Genomic DNA, 20,512 nt, shown 5'->3' with positions numbered 1-20,512 from the left:
AGCCCTTTCACAGCTTTTTACTGCACAGTGGCCCCTGAGCCACCCACGGAACGGGCCCGGCTGCAGTCATTACAGTCAAGTAGTCGGGGGAGCCGCTGTACTGGGAAAAAAACGTGAAAAGGCCAAAGCTGGATCAGCACTGCAGCCCTTTCCTGCTCAGGATTGTTGGGGGTCCCAGAGATCAGACCCCACCAATCATAAAGAGATGGCATATCACGTCCCAGGATACGCAGCAAATCCACAGCGGCTAAAGTCACACTTAAAGAGTGCGTTAAAATTGACAGGATGGAGATTTACGTTCGGCACGCGGGTCGATTTCCACGCAGATTTAGTGCAAATTTTTGAAATCTCAGCTGCTACTGAAAATGCTGCATGTGAAAACCTGTGGCACCTCGCATTAACACGGCCTCATGACTTGATTCAACCGCTTCTCAGGTACCTTAGTCTTCTACTGTGTTGCAGATGCTGGGTGACAACTACTTATGGTAGCCATTAGAGCCTGCTCCGCCTGTGTGTCAGTCTTCACTGCAGTTCTCGCATTCTATTCATGAACTAGGAAGCTCAGGATAGTAGTACTGTAGGCCCCAACCATGTAAAATAGTGTCTGGAGAGTGAGGATGGATAAAACTAGATGCAAGAATATCATCAGGATCCAATAGGGAATCAGTGGCTGAAATACATGTGGCTTCCCAGAATAGCAGATAGAAGTAGTAGAAGTCAAGCCAGCCGTACATAGGAGGTGGCTACATGACTCAAGGACATAATGGAGGGGACACGGCTACCGTTCAGGCGGGAAGCAGCTGGGCATTTGGGGAGGTAGGAAGAGAGAGCATTCTATATTATATATGGTTGCTTCTGTCCGCTGCTTCAGGTTTGGATCCATATGTACAACGTTCCCTCTGCTTTGTCAGGTCTCATTATCACATGAAACCACCACGGACTGTCAGGGGCAGGTGGCGGCATCCAAAAACCACAATAATCCCGCCACAGATCGCTATTTTGGGGAACGGATGTGTCTGCATTTATGCTACGTAAAAGCAAATAAAAATACACTTCTGGCGCCGCTTATCTCCTAGGAAAGTAATAGGAGTAGATCCATAAAATCCAATCAGTATGATGTCTATTCCATCCTGATGCCAGACTGCAGCCATCTACTTAATGCCATAAACATTTAGTTCGGTATAATAGATGTCTTAAGACCCATTTAGAAACAACAATTATCGCTCAAAATTCGCTCAAAAGCCGTCTTTTGAGCCAAAATCGTGTCTAAATGTGCCCATATTTCACATTTCTGCCAATTATGAATTTCAGTTCGGCATGAAATCCAACGTTCGGCAGAACAGCTGATAAGCAGGACCGCAGGCTGTGTTCTGCCGAGGACTGCTGATAACAGCTGATTACATTGCTTCATCTGTCAGCACCTTGGCAGATCAAAGGGAATGTTTTCAGTGTACAGCGGGTGGTCTGTTCCCTGATTACAGCTCCCGGCGGCTCGCACACTGCTAATTGGTACTATTAGGCATTAGTACCAAGTAGTAGTTTTATGCAAAATGAGCCATCTTTTGAGCGATCATCTTTGTGTCAAAATGCACCCCTATTCTACAGAGTGAGCGATAAGCAGCTGCCAGACATCTGTGCCACCGCTTATCTAGGGGAAAGCAAAGAATCAGATGGGGAAAAAAAAAAAAAAAAAAACAACAAAAAACACAACTTCAGGGGAAATGCCCCTAAATTTCCAGATATGTGAACTGCTGCTTAATATCGAGGCCACAAGCGAAAAATGCCCATTAATCAGGACTAGTACATCTATAGAGGACACATAACAGTGCCTCCTATATTTAGGTTATAGTATATATTAGTGCCCTTTTACACAGGATGACCTGTCGGGCACAGATGCCCACACTTGACCCAGCGAGGACTGTTCCCTGGGCATTTACACAGAAATGATCATCACTAGTGAATGAAGGTGGAGCAGGACGGGGATCATTCCACTGCCTGTTGCTAAAAGAGACCACTGCCTGTTGCTAAAAGAGACCACTGCCTGTTGCTAAAAGAGACCACTGCCTGTTGCTAAAAGAGACCACTGCCTGTTGCTAAAGGGACAACTGCCTGTTGCTAAAGGGACAACTGCCTGTTGCTAAAGGGACAACTGCCTGTTGCTAAAGGGACAACTGCCTGTTGCTAAAGGGACCACTGCCTGTTGCTAAAGGGACAACTGCCTGTTGCTAAAGGGACAACTGCCTGTTTACACTGGCTGGTTCGTCGTTCAGCATTGCCGGGTGTCCATCAGTCACTTATCTCCTGCCTTAAGGTCCCTTTACAGTCGTTCTATGACTAGAGATGGAGCGGTCCGGGGATTGTTCTGACCAACCATCTCCATTTAGTCGCTCAAAGACTGAGCGACTCCCGTTTACACGACCCAACAGTCGCTTGGTATTTAGGGGAGCTAAAAACCAAATAGCATCGGCGCCTGCTTGTAAATGGGACAACTATGGCCCAAATTCACTGCTTCTAGCAATAAGGTCCTTTTACACGTTCAATCAGCTGACAAACGAGCGATCGCTTGTTCTTCGGATGATCGTTCCGTTTCAATGAGCACAAGTGTGCCTGCCGATTGGCATCGCCCCATGTGCGCAGCAGGATGTACAGCGGGTCTACAGGCTTGCCAACCTTAATTTTTCTTTTTTCTGGACAACCTTTTCAAAAATCACAGTCAGACATTTTTTATGGAGAAATCAGAAAATCCTAACGAACTATAAAGATAAGCGATGACACCGATACGGATATGAACCCATTACCAGCATTTACTGTGGGCTGTAAAGCCATAATTACACCCATGATAACTGGTTCATCTACCAACAGCCTCCAAAGAATCACAGCTGATAATGGAAGAAACGGCCCTATTTTTATGGCTACTTTCTGGATGGTTGGCAATCCTATGGGGATGACCGATGGCAGTAGGGATTGTTGTCCCCAGAAGCTGATTCTCAGACCATGTAAGAAAGGCGCGCCACCAAGTTCCTTTTAGAGTAGTACGAGACCCGATGTAACCGAGCGCCCACCGCCGCACATGCCGATTGGCATTTGTTTCAATTATTTTTACATGGGCAGATGAATTGGCTACGGGGATGCCCGACGGAGAGTACAAAGATTTTTATGCTCAGAGGAACACCAGCCTCAAGACGTGTCTTCCTCATCTTCCTCGGGAACCTCTTCCTCGGTTGGATAGAACTCCTTCCTGCTTTGTTCTGTTGATGAGTAACTTTATGATTCAACCTGAGATTTTTTTTGCAGTTGGGTAAACACAGCGCATCAGCCCTGGGAGGGGCGAAAAACGAAAATGAGAGAAGACACCGGATCATTGGGTAGGAAAGACGACAATACTCGGCATTGTGGTCACCTTGGAGGTGATAAAAAAAAACAAAAAATTACCTAGACTCTTAGGCCTCACACACACGGGCCGGTCGGATTCTGCATGCGGAATCCGCCCCTGGCGGCAGCAGCATCCGCACGTACCTGCTTTTCTTTTTCTTCATCTGTACTGCGCACGGTCCGCACGACTCGCCGTCGGCAAAGCACAGTACAGATTTTTTTGGTAAACTCCTGCTTTTCCGCTTAAGTAGGGCGCTTAAGTGCGCAACAGACGGCCAATGATGATCAATCCTGTACTTTTACACTCAATCGCTCACTGAATGACAGCAGAGCGCAGCGGTAACATCTTTCAGCCACTCTCCTCCATTCAGAGTAAACAGGCAGTCACTCATAGACGAACGACTGCCTGTTCACAAGGGCCGACAGTTGCCTGGTTTTTATGGGAGCAGAACTCCAAGCAGCCCGACAAGTGATCACTTACATTGTTGGGTCCCGTGTTTACGTGGAACGACAGTCACCTGTAAGCGCTCTTCTGACCGATTACTCGGGCAACTGTCAGCCCGTGTAATAGTCCCCTTACTAGCACATACAAATCATGTAAGATTTGGCCACTAGGAGCGCTATTCTCATTAGATTACATGGAAGCGACAGCTTCCACTTTAGGCGGTTAAATTTATAAAACACGTGCGGCCTGTTTACACCAGGTGATGACCGGACAGTCGACTGTTTGTATGGACGTTCATTCTTGATCATCGGCCTGTGTATACATGTCAGCGATCTGCCCGCAAATATTTGTCGCCTGATGGCATCATTTACGCCGTGCTCATTGGCAGCACATGTCCTCGTGTAAACAGTGGGGTGCGCTGCCGAGTAATGCAATCTGTATGGGGATGAGCAATCTTATTAACAAAGATTGGTCCCCATACTATGACCTGCCGTATGTATACTGCAGTACTGCATGTATACTGCAGTAATGATCGGCATGCTATAGCTGCCGATGTAATGTCCCTTAAGTGTAGAAACCATTTTTTTTTTACGAAGGCAGATGATCAGAAGTAGTTTGCTTACCCAATCATCGCCCCGAGGAAGGGTGCTGGCGATCACCCAACAAATGAGCCAAAGCTTGTTTGTCGGGTGATGGCATCTTTTATGTGGCACCAAAAATCCCATGTTGTCAGCAGCATCGCTCTGTGTAAACAGCAATAGAACTGTATGTGCCGAAACCATCACTAACAAACATAGAGTAATGGCTAATTAGCGCTGAACAAGCCCCAAATGACTCGCAAACATGGCGATCAGGGCTCAAAAATTCTGCCGGTGTCAAAGGACCTTTAGCCACAATTATGCCACCTCACGACTGGCATTCATGTATAACAATATTCCGTGCCAAGTAAGGGCCTTCATAATTAATTAATTTATGTTGACGCTTTCCAATAGACATTAAAAAGTAGCAAACATAATAAGTTTGGCGCAGTCCACAATTTTCATTTACGTAGTCGTTATCATTTGGAGTCAACATTCTCATTAGATCACGAGCCAAGGAGGCCATAAACATTAGATATGTGTCACGTCCTGTATGATCTGAGGCCAGTCCCAGATTAATTGCCACTTTTAGAGAGCAGTAAAACGTAATGAAGAGTTTCCGCGCAACGCCGTTTACCGACTGGCAGTCTGCGTATGTATGGGCTGGTGCCCGATACGTGAAAGTTCACACAACGGTTTTCACTACGCTGTGGGATTCCATCGGGGAGGTGTTACATCACAGGTGCCGAAACACTGTGAACACTCCCTAAGGACGCAGCCTGAGGGTCACAACGGCAATTCTTCACAGCACATGCGGTGGCATGGTCATCAACTCCAGATCCATATATGAAAAACTATGCCAACCCACCAATCATGGAAACCAGAATCTGCCAGCTAAAAGTAGCTAGAGATCAATACTGATCTTCCCTGACCCTGTGATAAACATGGCTGTTTCAACCAACCAACCAAGCAGGTAGGTAGGTTATTTCTACGAGGAGCGGGGGATCAGCAGCTACCTGAACCTCTTGAGACGCTTCTTTATCAACTTATAAATAGGATGGGACGGGCTGAAGCCAAACCTGATCCCCGTTTCCCCACCACCACTTTCTCAACCACTGTAGACATGAGATCTGCCAGGAAAAGTCTCACACCCATGGTCGGCTTTTTGCTACGGAGTGGAGACCCCAGGATGGGGCACCCCCTTCCCTTTATTTTGGCGCAGTTAAGATGCATCTGTTCCTGTCGCAAGTCTTGTCCGTTTTCCTATGATGGTCGGTAAGATAAAACCCAACAGAGCAGGAAGATGCACGGGGGGCCCGGATAGATGTCACCAGAAGACGTCCTCTCCCAGCTATGGAAGGAACCGTAACAATATATCTCACTCCATCTGTATCCTGTCTGCGAGCTCCTATGGACCACATCCTATTATACAGAGCTACAGACAACATTGTCACAAGAAAAGCAATTAATTAGACCCTGAAAAACTTTAGAGAATTACATGAACAACAACTCCCTACAGGAAGATGGTCAGTATATTAGTGCAGGCCAGTGGTCTCCAACCTGATGCCAAACTACAACTCCCAGCAATAGTGGATATGGCCGGCATATAATCAGGCGAGTGGCTAACCAAGACCAGAAGACGACTAATAGTTTGCCAGCTTTCCCGTACATAAAAAAATGATGGAGCGGAATCGATCCATCGACCAACCCCCCGAATCCCAAACAAGCCCGATCTAGTCTAGTATGGCAGTACGACATTATCCTATAGAAGCCGAACTGTATCTCCCATGTGTACCGCACATGAGGCCCCCATGATGGTGTTGGGGTACCACAGGGTTCCGGACAAAACAGTTAAAAGGCCTTTGTAGTTGGGATGCGCTACTGACCGTGATGAAAGTGTATGAGGGACAAACAATCGTATATCAATCATTTAGCTACCATATACAGTGCTCATCGTGAAGGCCCTTCAAATGAGCGCCGAAATAGATCGGTGCCCATCATCTGGCTCAAATGGAGCCATCTTAAAAGGGTTTTTCCAAACACTTACTAATGATGACCTATCCTCAGCATAAGTCGTCAAAAGTTGATCAGTGGGGGTCCACTAATCAAGATCCCCACCAATTAGTTCATCCTCTGGGCACTGTCAGTGAAGTCGAGCTGATGTTTGCATCGGTCGGCGGAGCCGGAAATGTAATAGAAAAGATTTCCATTAGGAAGGAGGTCCGGATGGGGCAAATTTGCCCCAGAATTTCCATGTGGACCCTCCACACAGAAATTCTTTGGCATTTATAGTAGAAGCGAAAATATTGTCAAGAAGCTCCAGAAGTAATTCGCCCAAAACCCCTGCGCAAATTTACATGAAGTGCAGAATGAAATTCGGCAGAATGTCCATTTTATCGCTGTTTCCATTGCAGAATTCAACTCCTCTCAATGCGGGGCGAATTCCGCACAGTAATAAGTGATGAATTACACACCAAATGGGTTTGCAGGCAGGCTTTTCGCTGATCTGTTGCAAATCAGCCCCGTGTGAACCCAGCCTTACACTTCTGGCTCAGATCACCCATGCGAACACTGAGTTCGGCTGCACTAACAGAGGCTGGAGGATCAGCTGATCAGTGCTATCCCACAACATTATAGGATGGGAAACTCTGTGGAAAACCATGTTACCCATATGCAATAATTCGCTTCCAAAGCGTGATGATACACAAGTGACCTCATGACTTACTGCTGTTTGTGGGGCTGGACCTGCAACTTAAGCCCAGCAAATAGTGGTACGTTGTGAGCAATGGCAAACTTCTACTCTTTTTTGGCTCCCTTAATATGACCAACATCCCTCACCCCACCCAAACCCGGCCGACCAAAATGGCATCTGCACCGGCTACAAGCCCCGGGGCCGTCACGTCCCGTCAGTGCAAGAATTCATGGAGAGATTAAGGAAAAACTGCCCGGGGGAATCTTCACAATCCGCCATGAGAACAAGTTGCAGATTTTTTGGCACAGACCTGAGAAGAATGCTTTGACAGAACTCGCCACGGGGTTAAGATTGTCCGGAACACTAAACCCTCTTTACAAATCAAGAATTCTGCCCGGTCACATGACCGTTATATCAAATAACTCCGAAGCTACAAGAAAATAGCGCAGGACTTAGATAACCTCTTCATGTGTCGCTCTACAGCAATGTTTCCCAACCGCAGTCCTCGAGACACCTCAACAGGTCAGGTTTTCAGGATATCCTATAGCAAGAACACCTGTGGCAATGTCTGAGGCACCGACAATAATTACATCACCTGTGCAATACTGAGGAAACCCTGAAAACATGACCTGCTGGGGGTCCCCGAGGACTGCGGTTGGGGAACACTGGTCTACAGTATGGTCATCAAATGTTGGGAGTTATGGCTTAAAAGGAAGCTGACTATGATAATTTTTTAGGGCCCATTTACACAGGATGACCTGTTGGGTGCAGATGTCCAACAGGTTGTCCCAGTAATAGTCGTGCCTGTGGTTTTACACCGGAACAAGCATCATTAGTGAATGGAGGCGGAGTAGGCCCACCCGACTCAATTCACGGTAAAAAGGCAGTCGTTCATAAATGAATGACTGCCTGTTTACACGGCCGATCCATCATTCACTTTTTTGCATGCAGAAACTGAACGACGAACGAGAAGTGAGCAAATTCTCATTCGTTGTTCAGTCGGGGTGTGCCTTTACACTGAACGGAAAAGAACCCAAAAAGTTGGGCGCCAGCAACAAGTTCCTTGACACATTTGACAATGGATGGGCAGGTGACATATGTAGACGTCCCGTTCATCAAATATGTATGAACGCGTCTAGTACCACTGCCTCCTTATTTTAGAAACCAGCAGGACACCTCAAAAGCCCCGTAGACGTGTCTGAAGATCATCTTAGGTGGTCTTCTACCTTTCCAAAGGCCTCCATATAGAATAGGGAAAAGTCAGTCGAACCCAAACGGTCAACTGTTGTATGTATATGGGGTCTCTCAACTCGACCCCTAGATAATGTTGGCAGAAGGAAGAAGTACGAGTGTTGAATTTTAAGGCCTTTTGTCCTCCTTGCAGGTAAGTCCACTAGGGTGTCTGGCAGCGGCTTACTCTCCTCTACTCATTGAAAGCACATAAACGCCGGTCTGTTGGCGAACGAGCACTTTGGCCAACAGCTCTTAACAGATATATGGGCACCTTTAGCATGTTGCAACCCAACCTCAACCAAACCATCCTTTCACCTATATGAAAGGGCCAAGATAAATTTAAGGGCCCCTTACAAGGGCCAATGATTGTGAACTGTCCATTAGTACACTCGCTCGCCCAACCGCTGCCCCGTGAACCAACAATCAAGTAAACGCTTATTGGTAGGCTAATCAAATTTGATCATTCTCAGCAGCATATCTCGGCATGTGAACGGGGGGTGTACTGACGATAGGGATTAACGTGAATAGGGGGCGACCAATCGCGCTCTCCCCTACAGGGTCCGTTTGGCCTGTGTACGGTTGCTGTTACACGGGCGCTGGTGCTCGCGGTTTTCTGACAATTGCAGGTGCTGCAAAACAGGACCTGTTGGGGTCCCTGAGGACTGGAGGTGAGAAACACCGTGCTACACGATGGTATGGTGCACGGCCCCTGGGGGCCCGCAACATGGGTTGAAATTTTGTGTTGTGGCCCCTTTAAGAGAGAGTAAAACCCACTTGAAAAGTTGAAGAGTAGCAGGTAAGAAGCAGGAATTCGCATTTCATGTCTCTTTAAGTCCGGTAGGACCGCTGCTAGGACTGACGTAAGAAAAGTGTCCTGAAGTGTCCTCCTTCTGCTACGATACATGCATGACGCCATCGTTGTATCGGTGTTCATCCCTGCGACTCAACGCGGATCAGTACCTGAATCTCCAGCGGACGACTTCCTGGCTGATCTCCTCCTACTACAGCAGGAAGAGGACACTTCCAGTACACCTTCCTTACATCAGTCCTAGTAGCGGTCCCACCGGAAGTAGAGGCATGGAATGCAAATTTCTGCTTCTCACCTGCTACTCTTCAACTACTCTCTCATAGGGGCCACAACACAAATTTGAAATTCATGTCCCGGTGCCCCCAGTGCCTAGTACCATCATGTAGCGCATCCATGCCTTCCTATTCTAGTACACTATTGGTCACCAGTACTGAGATCTAGCGCTGATCCGGCTTACTGACTTGTGGTAGAGGGGGTGACAGCTAAGAGGTCTGTTATTACAGCCCCCACAGGAGAGGTCATCCAACTTTCCCAGACTACTGACCAGTAAATCTGCATATATCAAGAATTTGCCATTCAGGGTTCTCGGAAAGCTGGGTGTGACCCCTACAACTTGGACCTGTATGCATACAGTGAGCGATTCCGCCAGACCAACACTCCGGAGTTGCCTGCAGCTTTGTGTTGTGCCACTCGGCACCATGTGGCGGCACAACACGTCACCAGTGCAGCCAGAGACAGGCGCCAAATATAAAAGCCTCCCGCAGTCATTTTATCCTGATCTTTAGGGGGCAGAAAACTCCCCAACAACTGGAAGTAAGAAGAGCGGAACCGCCAATAAGGCTGGCGAATCCCCACCCGCCAATATAATAGGCATCCGTGTTTGTATCTGCGTTTAGGGCCGTCCGCACGGGCGCTCATGTATGTGGCAAAAGTGAAAAGCTGCAAAAATGTGCGCGTTTCCATCCCTAAGCGGTTCGCCGCTGTACGGTTTTCACTATAAACTTTTTTCTTAATAAGGTTTCAAAGTTCAACACTTTCTTTCCCCCTTCTTTTAAAGCATCTGATTACAAAAACCGGAAACGCACGGCGACACGTTTATACGTGTTTTCCACTGACAATGTTACAAAAAGGTATACGTTTCCATATGTTTTTTTTTTTTTGTAGGACAGAAATCCGTAGCGGGCGGCGCTTTACGGTCCCACAAATTAAAAAACAAACCCGCCCGGAAACGTGCGCCTTGTAGTCACAGGTATGCATAGTCTCACTACGTTTAACCCCTTATAGCCTACAGGTTTGTTAAACACCACGTTTGTATCCATTTTTTGGAGTAAAAAAAGCGCACATTCCACGGATGGCCATGTGACGGCGTGGAAGCGCTCGTGCCCAAGACATAAGTCACGGAGATCTGTAAATGGCGCGCAGTGAGAACAGCCATACGTCCTCTTAGTTCCTACAGCACCCCCATAAATAAATGTAATTATCGCCGATAGCAACCAAACGACTCCAGAAGTTTACGGTTATATCTAATCGCAGAAATAACGAAACTCCAGGAATCAGTGACACGCTGCGGCGAGGGGAGGACACAACTGACCCCCACAGTGCGGTCGCGGCAATAAAAGTACAACATACAGAAACCAAGGGACCTTTCACACGGACAGAATAGGTCACACGAGGCGCAAAATATGCAGGCTACTTACGGATTTTCATGCGGAATTGCAAACCCGCCTGCAGTTCCGCATCGGAATCTGCGGGATTTGGCGTATTTTGCTGCGTCCTGCGCATATTCCGTCCCGTGTGAAAGGTGCCTTAAAGGGCCAGTACAGGGGGGGGGCAGACAGACTGCACATTCATGCACAAGTGCCTCCACCTGTGACCCCAGCAGGGAGCAGCAGCACCTGAGGTGGGTGGGCGACTACCTACCTGCTCCCGGGGTCCTCCTGCACATGTAGCAGCTTCCACCCGAGACTCCTCAGAAAGAAGTTCCCTGCAGCTCTCCGGGACACAAGAGGCTGCCGGAGCCCCGAGCTCCCCTCCCACCGCAGCCGGCCATGACGCTGCCCGCCGGCGCCCTCTGCTGGTGGCATTGGGCGGTGCAGCTCACTCTACTACATTGGTGTCCTCAGGACTGAGAGACTCCTTGCATTTCCTAAGGTGTCTTCAGACAATGCTGCTGGCAGGACAAGGATGGTCTGATGGTCACTCAGATGCAGCAGAGTTTAGCTTTTTTGGGACAACTTTGGCAGAAAGTTCACTTATTGCGTTCTCATCTGCAGTGGGGGTTCTTTTTGGGGGGCAGAAAAGGGAAATCCGCACGGCCGAACTGCTTCGTCTTCTGACAGAACTAAGGTTGGGGTCACACAGGGCAGAATTGCCGCGGAATGTCCGTGCGGACTTTTTGCATGGAAATTCCATCCACGTTTTTAATTCCGTGATTAGCCAGCATAGTGGACGAGATTTGCAAAAACCTCATCCGCACGCTGCGGCCGTTCTGTTGCGGCCAAACCGCGCTGAAATTAACATGCGTTGTGGAATTCAAATCCACGGCATGTCAATCCTTTCGCTGTTTCCCCGGCGGCCTCTCTCCTCTCTGTGGGGAGAGATCGCCACAGCGGAATGCCAATGGCGAAGCCGCTCCAAAGCCTGCGGGTTTTGAAGCTACATTTCTCTAGTAGAAATCTCGTGGAATTTCCGTGCGGTCATTCCGCCGGATTTTGGTCCTGTGTGTCCCCCGCCTAATGGGGTCCATTCAGTGCATGCAGCGCCATTTCATCCGGTAATCTGCGATGGAATCCACAACCGAAGGTGAGCTGAGGAGTCAGATTCTGCAGAAAAAAAGTCAGATTTTTCCCTCAGCGCTGCGCCCGTTTCTTGGCATGTATTTCTCGTCTGTAATCCTGCTCAGGCGCCATATCAAGCCCGTTCCGTGCCCGCACACCTCCGCGCTCCTTTATTAGCTGTAACTCCAGTGGCGTGCTGCGCATGCCCTGTGAGGATCGTTACTCCCACTGCGTCCGAGGTCAGATGACTGTGGGAATAACGATCCGCAAGGCGCATGCGCAGTACGCTGCTGAGGTTACAGCAAGGAATGGAGAGCTGGGGGGCGGGGTTTGTTACGGCGCCTGCGCTGGACTACAGCGAAGATGGGAAAGACCGTATTTACACGGGCGAGTTTGATATCGCTCCGAGAAACTTGCACTGATATCTCTTAAAACTGTGATTTTAAAAAAAGTCCTGCGAGTACCATGTGCGCAAATCACGTCTCAATTGGAAAAATTGAAAATCGCATCATACTCACGTGAAAATCACATTTACATGCAAGTGCGTTGAGATTTTTTTACATTTTTTTAAATTATGTCCGTTGTATTTATAGAATCGCCCAAAAATAGCCTCTCCCAAAAATCATGGCAGTAGAGTACTACAAAGTCATGCGACTTTGTGGCGCCATAAAATCGCAATATCGCCATGAGAAAACACGGCGATCTCACACAGAGCACAGCTGCGATCTCGCTGTCGCCCGTGTGAACGAGGCCTCATGTTGACAGAAATACTCATTTATACAACTTGAAGCATGTTACAAAAAGACCTGCCTGATGGAAAAAAAAGTTTTGTTTCGCAGGCCGGTGTAATACGTTAATTTACCCAAAAACCGCGGCAGAAAGACGCGGATTTTGACATGTGGATTTGGCAATGAAGTAGATTCGCACGCTTATTGCTGGTAAATCCGGGCGATCGGCGCGGTGAACACACGTACATAACGGATGCTGCGTTCTGAGACTTTGTGGTTCCTCGTGGTTTTTCGTTGGCAGCGCAGCAGACGTCTGCAGAGGAAGCACATGTTACCCATCGAGAAGAAGTTGTCAACGCATCACGACCTCATAAGACGATTCGCGGAAAGAACCCGCGGGCATCACATTCAGTCATCTGACACTATGAATCAAGTGCATCGAATCGAGAAGCTGAAACCAAAACCCCTGCCGTGTGACAGCCGCTCCGTCCGCAATGATGAGAAGCCGGATGACTAGTAAAAAAGGTGGGGCTATATGAGGGAGGCGGGACTATGTAAATTTTTGCATTTTTGGGGCATTCACATAGGCGCGTGCAATGTCGGTTCGAGAAACTTGGCCGAATATTGGACTTATAAAGTTGTGATGCTCGTTGCGAGTGCGACGCGATTTGCAAGAAAATCGCATTGCGTGTATTTTCAATAGGACAAAATTTTAAAAAATCGCATCACACTTATATGAAGCTCGTATTTACGTGTGAGTGCGATTATGATTTTTTTTCTCACCCATTGGATACACTGGGTGGGATTTCAGCGGACTCACAGAGAAATAGAACATGCTACGATTTTTCTATCTTGCAGCATCACTGCGAGAGAAAGGCGGCGCACGTAAATAGACCCGAGGAAAACAATGGTGCGACTTCTGTAAGTCATGCAGTACACAAAACTCGTGCAAGAAACTCGCCAATGTGGATGTACCCTCAAGATGTATTCATACGGGAGAGAAAATCGTGCGAGTTTGTGCGCCATTGGCTCTATTTACGCAGGCGATTCTTCTCCGGCAGCGACGCTATGAGAAATCGCAGCAGCTTGTACTTTCGTAGAATAGAACATGCGGATGTGCGGTCTCCCGCACAGCACACAGGCAGCGTCTTTCACACCAGCGTATTTGCGCAGCGTATTACGCAAACAATTTTTGCGCGCAGGCTACGCAGTGAATAGAAACCTTTGATTTCAATGGGTTCGTTCACTTGAGCGCATTTTTTCAAGTGATGCCTGAAAAACTACGCGGCATGTCCCACCATGGTTTGTATTACGCACCATAGAAGCCCATTGAAATCAAAGGGCGCGCAGAAATACGCAGGAAGCTCGCATATTCTCTGTACGCACGAAATCAATGTGTCCCGCCGGCCAAAATCATAGTGATTCTCCGCTCGTGGCCGGCAAATCACAGCAATTGCTGCAATTCTCCGCTGTAGGCTCTCCGCAGAGATCCGTCATCTGGCTCCTGCTCCCGGACAGCAGATATACAGTATATATGCCTTGGGTATATCGCAACGCCCGTGGACAGGCAGCCTTAGGCCGGTGTCACACACACGTATTTGCGCAGCCTTTTGCACACGCAGTACTTTCGTCCACAATACGCAGTGAATAGAGCCCATTGATTTCAATGGCTTCATTCACATTAGCGTATTTTGTGCGGGCGCTTTGTGTAAAAAAAATGCGCGGCTTGCTCTATTTTGCTGTGTATTTGCGCAGAAAGAACATATTGAACGAAATACTTATGTTTTTGCGCAAAACATACAGTAAAATATGCGAATGCGCGCGCAAATATGCAACACCCACTGCGCAAACACATACCTAAATGCGCTTACACTTCGTCACACACTCACATTTTGGTAAAGAAAGCCTAGAATTTTTTCTTTTTTTGTAGAGGCGTTCGTTTTTTCAGCCACATTTTTGGATGCTTTTTTTTCCTGTAGGTGAGCGTGCGCAAAAAGGCACAAAAAAACCCGCCAAGCCCGTTACACCTGCAAACAGAAGAAAGACTCCAGACCCAGAAAACACGCGAAAGAATACACAAAACCCAGCGCACGGTCGTACATTCCATGTCCCTGGTGACGCAGCTAGATTCACCACAACAAGCATGATGAATAACTCCAATGAAAGGTGGCGATATTCCAGACAATGGTGTTTGTGAAAGCACCCGCCACCTGGGCGACGACCTGCGTGGGCGCCAATAAATATTCAGCGTAATGATTTAGTAGTTTTCAGGAACTTGTAAGAACTTGACAGAAGAGAAGAACTTTTCTGCTTATATTTCATATCACTCATCATGTAGCAAAATAAAAGAAGCCCCAAGGCCGGTGTCACGCGAGCGTAAGCGCAGCCACCCGCTTCACATTTCACTCGTGCAAAAAAATACACAGCGTGCTCTAGTTCCCTGCACACGAAAATAGCAGATATTGAACTTTTTACATTAATTGCCCATCCTAGACTGAACAGTCCCTGCTGGTCTTCGAAAGAACCCTCGTTGCTGCCATCTCCCGGTGTTTTGGCCTTGGTCGGAGTACGGATGAAGCAAAGTTCAAACAAAAAAAAAGGCTGTACAGGCGAGGGCAGCGTCCAAGGAGCAGGCCCACAACCAAGGAGATGGCGGGGTAGATACAGGTTTCTGTTACTGTGGCGCTACCATTTCTTCCCCTTGGGGTAGCTCGGGACCTATCCAAGTTACTGCTTGCGAGTTCACAGGGAAAGGGTAACTAATGGTTACCTTAAAGTCCGTTGTCACTCGTGACGCCACTGTTCCATCCTCTGCGGTGAATCTCAAAGTGAGAATAAAGTAGTCCACGCACAGGAATAACTTTCTGGACAAACCGGGAACAATCCGTAATGTCTGTTTACTTAACTCCAATAAAGTCCCACTATAACAATAATAGTTCGGCACAATTTACACTCTCAGTAGATGGTGTGACAGGGAGGACTTCTCGGGGTGATCCGGACAATCCACAGTCCTAGTTATCTGTGTCATCCTGCTCCCCGCCACTCTCTCTTTCTCTCCAACTCTCTACCGATCAACACTCTCTCTTCTGTTGTCCTTCTCACTCGCTGTCAGTGCTGATAGCGGCATCGGCACATCCTGGGTGAAGCAGTCCCAGACCACGCTGAGGGATACCTTTCAGCCTTTTCCATTCTGGACCACACAAACCAGACAGTGTCTGTGTGGCTCACTCACTTGCAGACTTTTCAAGACTGCTCAGCTTACTAACCAACTAACACCTTACCAACATATATATAGAAAAGGCACATGACATACAACATGATACATTTCTCAGACATAACCCAGACATTAACCCATTCAGTGCTGCAAAGGAGCAATACACATCAAATGCATACAACATAGAAGACACTGACAATACCATTGAACAAGACAAACATTTAACATTATGGAGCGGCCCCCATTAACTCTGGGGCACTACACGAGAAGAGCAAGAGACCGCAGTAGCGTGTGTTCACTCACACATTTATGTGGACTCGGCAACCAATGGACGTGCGTTGGGGAGGGGTCGAAACACACACACACCAAAGAATTTCATGCCTCTTAACTAGTCGACAAAGTTTTCGTCCCGTGTGAACACTCCCAACAATTTGTTAAGCAATTGCACAAGTGAACAATAATCATTCTGTAGTTCGTACACATCAGCGACTATGTCGATTGACTATTTATGTGATAGTTGTATTGTGTAAAGCCACTCTACTTCAGGGGTCCAGAATGACAACCGCTTCTGTAAAGACACTTGGTTCCTGGAAATCCCAATGATCGTCTGTTATCGCGGGGGGGGGGGGGGGGGGGGTTGTTGATGCTTCTCTAGTAGCCACTGCAGGGGAAATGTAGTATTACATACCAGTCTTTCAAATGGATAGCCCACCACGATGGCCAGGATCTGTGAAAGTGGGAGATGTTCTTAAAGGAGCAGTCTGAACAAGACCGATACACAATCTTACACCGTCGGAGGGCCAGACGAGGAGCATGATGGCAAGTAGATTATTTTTGTCATGGACCGCCCCATTACACCTTGCGTAACAATGTATCGTTTCTCCTGGGGTGCTTCTTTAATTGCTCATAGTGGAGATATTCAAACTAGACGATGATCTAATGTGTAAGGCCGGATTCACGCAGACATATTTGCATACGCAAAATTTACACGCGCAATACGCAGAGAATAGAGCCCACTGATTGCAATGTGTTCCATTACATGCAGAGTTTCCTGCGCATTTCGGTTGTGCAAACAAAAAGTAGCATGCTCCATTTTCCCGCGTATTTGTGCACCAAAGGTCCCCATAAAAGTCAATGGGGGGTGCACAAATGTGTAGGGAATACGCTAGGAGATGCGTGATATGCTTAATTTCACTGGAAGAAGAACACAGCTGGAACTCATTAGACTAATTAGCCAATTTAATTGGTGCATCTTTGTTTGCTGCATGCAAGTGAACATTCCTTGCATGTGAAAAAGTTCAGTAAAACATGCCAATGTGCGGGCAAACAATGCATTGCTCATTCCTCAAAAACGCTACACTTACGCACCTCCCCCCATTGACTTCTATGGGGAGCTTTGGTGCGCAAATATGCATACACTCATGTGGATCTGGCCTAAGGGGACAGTTTGACATTTCCAAGTGGCAAATATGGGGGAAAAAGGAATTGGGCATGTTGGACTTCAGCATGTCTGTATGTGTTGTTAGGTCTGGCAGCAGCTTGTTCCATTAATATCACATATGTGTAGTGGCATCAGCAGGGGCGTAACTATAGAGGATGCAGGGGATGCGGTTGCACCCGGGCCCAGGAGCCTTGGGGGGCCCATAAGGCCTCTCTTCTCCATATAGGGAGCCCAGTACTGTGAATAAAGCATTATAGTTGGGGGACCCGTTCCAGGTTTTGCATTGGGGCCCAGGAGCTTCAAGTTATGCCTCTGGGCATCAGGTATGGAACTCAGATTTCATAAGGCGATATTCATGGGGGTCCAAGAGCCGAGACCCTCTATGGTCACTCACACCTATTTGGTTACTCTCCCAGACATCTATCATTGGAGATCTCCAAGACGACTGATCATTGTGGGCTTTCTGCAGCAGCAAATCTGCATCTAATTCGTACCTAGTGGGTTTGCTGCGGGTCTGCTTTCCAAAGTCTGAAACCCAAAGTATTCAATCCCCGGAATCCTGAGCTTCCACAACACAGCAGTAAGGTTCTAGGATGATTTAGGCCCCCCAGTTCAAATGCTGCACCCAATAAAGAGCTGAGGTTTTCACAACCGAACTTCTCCTTACATTTCCTCAAAATATGCGAGAGTCAAATCAGTGAAGCCGGCCTGAGGCCACAGTCCGTCTACAGGCACAAGAGCCGGACCCCCTGGGGCTCAACTGAACTATACTGAGATCACCATAGAACGACCGCGGCAAGTATGGGACCATAATATGGATGGTAACATGAAGCGGCATCGCGGGCTTATGCTGGCCTCTCCAGAATCATCCATTAATCTGTTCTTTGTTCTGTATGGAAAGTCCGGTCATGTTTTATTGCATAATATTTGGTTTTCAGTTCCCCTTATCAGTAGACACAATATACACAGGCTCAAGTTTTTTTAATTCCCTTTTTAGGTCTACATGAATGCTCTGCCCTCTGTTTACACCGATTTTATACACAGGCTGGCATTCAATCAGATTTTGTATCATGGAGGTATTCTCTAGTGGAACCATCGGGTTCACCATGTTCAGGCTCGTGCATCTACAGCGGGACCAGGAAAGTCTTCAGACCCTTTCACTTTTTTACATGTTGTGGCCTTGTGCAAATTAACAAAATAAAGAATAATCAAGGTTTCCCCATCATTTTGCACTTAATACCCCAAAATGAAAAAGTGACATCGGAATGTTAGAAAGCTTTGTAATTTTTTTAAAAAATGGAAAAACTATAATTTTGCATTGACATAAGTATTCACTACTTACCATGTTTCCCGAAAATAAGACCCTGTCATATTAATTTTTTCCCCAAAAGAGGTACTAGGTCTTATTATACTTACCTTGCAGGCTCGGTCCAGGTCCCTCCGGCTGCTCTCCGGAGCTCCAACATGCTTCTTGCAGTACTCGGATGCTCATACAACATCACTTCCTGGTTACGGGATTCATAACGGAAGTGATGGCTTTGATTGGTACTCAAGCAATGCTCAGCCAATCAGTGCAGCGCTTGATGAACCAATGCGCTGGCTGTGATTGCTTCATCGAGCGCTGCATTGATTGGCTGAGCAGCGGTCGAAGAACCAATCACAGCCATTGAATTGTCGAGGCGGGACTCATGAATTGACTGTGCCTCGGCATTGATTGGCCAATGGCTGTGACTGGTTCTTCGACCGCTGCTCAGCCAATCAATGCAGCGCTCGATGAACCAATCACAGCCATCGCATTGGTTCATCGAGCACTGCATTGCTGAGCAGTGCTTGAGAAACAATCAGAGCCATTGCTTTCTGGAGGTGGGATTTATGAATTCCGTTACCAGGAAGTGATTTTCTATGGGCATCCGAGGACGGAAGGGACCAGGACTGAGCCTTCTAGGTAATGTATTCCTTTTTTTCATGTAATGCAGTTAGGGCTTATTTTCGGGGTAGGGCTTATATTTCAAGCTGTCCTGAAAATCCCCAGAATCAGGATTGGGTTTATTTTTAAGATAGGTCTTATTTTCAGGGAAACAGGTTAGATGAAATACCAGTGATTCCAGCATCCAGTCTTCTTGGGTATGATGCCACAAGGTTTGCATGCCTGGACTTGGGGATTTTCTGCCATTCTTCTCTGCAGATCCTCTCAACCTCTGACAGGTTGAATGAGGGCCATCTTTGGACAACTATTTTTAGGTCTCTCCAGAGATGTTCGATTGAGTTCAAGTCAGGGCTCTGGCTGGGTCACTCGAGGATATTCACAGAGTTGGCTCTAAAGGCCCTTTTTCACAGAACAATTATCATTCAAAAAATCTTTAAAACTGCCCCGGTGTTGTCTTGGCTCTCTGCTTAGGGTCATTGTCTTACTGGAAGGTGAACCTTCTGCCCAGCCTGAGGTTCCTTGCCCTCTGGTTCAGGTTTTTATTAAGAATATCTCTGTACTTTGCTCCATTCAGCTTTCCATCAACCAGCACCAGTCCCCATGTGCCACAACATGATGTTCCTGCCACCCCCAGACTTCACTGTAGGGATGTATTGGGCAGGTGATGAGCGGCGCCTGGTGTCCTCTAGACATAATGGAGTAGCCCAGACTTTGGAGCCACTCAGCACTTTAATTACCTCATGTAGTGTGTGCCATTGTATTCGTGATTATGTGTCTGTCTTGTGTAATAGAGGAGATAGGAGGTGGTTTTGTGTATTGTGTAGAGTCATTGTCAGGTCAAATGTCTGGTGATATGTCCATCTAAGGGTGCATTTAGACACAAAGATGATCACTCAAAAGATGGCTTTTGAGTGATTATTTTGCATAATCTACTAATTGGTACTAATGCCTATTAGTACCAATTAGTAGCATGTGAGGCAAGAGGAGCTGAATTTATTCAGAGGACCGCCCGCTGTTCTCTGAATAAATTCTCTTTGTTCTGCTGTGCTGATTACCGCTGAGACAATGTAATCAGCTGTTATCAGTGCTCCCTGGGCAGAACACAGCACGCGGTCCATCTTATCAGCTGTTCTGCTGAACAATGGATTTCAAGCTGAACTGAATTCCATCGTTCAGCAGAAAACTGAAAGATGAGCACATTTACATGCAACAATTATCGCTCAAAAGATGGCTTTTGAGCAATAATCGTTGTGTTTTGCATGGGCCTTAACTTGTATATGTCTGTATGTGAGACACC

General features: G+C 47.3%; 1 protein-coding gene across 1 annotated transcript in view; it reads right to left on the bottom strand.

The window, feature by feature from the left end:
- Window positions 1-11,173, bottom strand: part of PLXNB3 (plexin B3) — a 77,164-nt gene extending 65,991 nt beyond the window's left edge. The window contains exon 1 of the mRNA XM_066580597.1: window positions 11,049-11,173. The gene's annotated coding sequence lies outside the window, so the exon portion shown is untranslated. The remainder of the gene's footprint in view (window positions 1-11,048) is intronic.
- Window positions 11,174-20,512: the final 9,339 nt, after the last annotated feature.

Source organism: Eleutherodactylus coqui, chromosome 10 (genome assembly GCF_035609145.1).
Source record: "Eleutherodactylus coqui strain aEleCoq1 chromosome 10, aEleCoq1.hap1, whole genome shotgun sequence".
In the NCBI taxonomy this organism is placed as follows: Eukaryota; Metazoa; Chordata; class Amphibia; order Anura; family Eleutherodactylidae; genus Eleutherodactylus; species Eleutherodactylus coqui.
The sequence above is the reverse complement of the archived record's forward strand: the minus strand, read 5'-3'. Positions and strand labels throughout refer to the sequence as shown.